This window comes from Buceros rhinoceros, unplaced genomic scaffold (genome assembly GCF_000710305.1).
Source record: "Buceros rhinoceros silvestris isolate BGI_N320 unplaced genomic scaffold, ASM71030v1 scaffold3402, whole genome shotgun sequence".
NCBI classification, from domain to species: domain Eukaryota; kingdom Metazoa; phylum Chordata; class Aves; order Bucerotiformes; family Bucerotidae; genus Buceros; species Buceros rhinoceros.
In genome coordinates, this window is record NW_010396984.1 from 11,404 (window position 1) to 12,455 (window position 1,052).

The 1,052-nt window shown below is 51.9% G+C and overlaps 1 protein-coding gene across 1 annotated transcript in view; it reads right to left on the reverse strand.

Moving 5' to 3' along the window:
• The window catches only part of RANBP10 (RAN binding protein 10), a gene marked incomplete at its 5' end in the record, with an annotated part of 53,541 nt that overhangs the window by 6,860 nt on the left and 45,629 nt on the right, over positions 1 to 1,052 (reverse strand).

The following is a 1,052-nucleotide window of genomic DNA, read 5'->3' on the forward strand; positions in this document are numbered from 1 at the left end:
CAGCCAATAACAACAACTCTCTGAACAGTCACCATAACCTTCCTCCTTCAGGAGAACGGACACCACTGAACGGAAAGTCAGCCCTGGAATCCCATCCACTCCCCCCAGAGGTGCCTGTGGAGCTGTGGGACTCGGTGACACCGGACACAAGTCTTACACGGGTTCAGAAATGACTGGCTGAACTCACAGGGGCCGTTCAATACCAAGACAATCATTAGGGGTTCAAACAGCATTTTGGGAAAGCTCCCTATGGGCTTGTCTTACTCATATATTCTTCTCTGGACAACCAATATTGACCACGGGATCTTGGCTAGCTGACGTGACCCCGCCTGGCTGTTCTCCAGAAGTGGTGGAGATACATCCAGGTTCATCAGCTGATCCCACAACTCTATTTACAACTAGGGAATTATATTTTATCACGACACACAGATTCAAACAAGGGGCTGTTTGGCACGTTTGAATGCCAAAGCTGCCGTAGAGAGTGCACGATGGTCTGTGGAACACGCCCCGATGGAACTTGGAAAGCAGGAAGTCTGACAGAGAGCTCTGTGGAAGGGGATGTCCCATGTATGGGGACAAATACATCTGACAGAAACGCTGCCTCGCCTTGCAGGAGGGTTTCTCGTGCAGGCTCCTCCCAGCTGAAAACAGGTTACCAAGAGCTTTTATGGGCTGTTGGGATGGTTCTGACCATGAGGCAGAGACACATACCCAGGGTTTCTCACCACACGATAAAGGAAAACAAAGACACTGGCTCGGGAAGGCGAGTGATAGCTTGGAGGCACTGCAGTCCTCGTTGTCTTTTCCCTTCAGCGTTTGCCTGTCCACACGCAGCAGCAGGAACGCCGAAACAAAAGACACTCTGTGAGCAGCTCGAGGGGCAGGGAAGCAGCTCAGGCTGTTTTCAGGGGCTCTGCAGGTCGTACTCCCTGGCCCACAGTCGATCATTACCTGGAGTGTCCTGGTTCATCTCGCTCCTTCCACTGCAAATCCCAAAGTTTAATTTCCCAAACTGCGAAGAGCGGATGCTCCAGGGATGGGTTTGGCAGGTA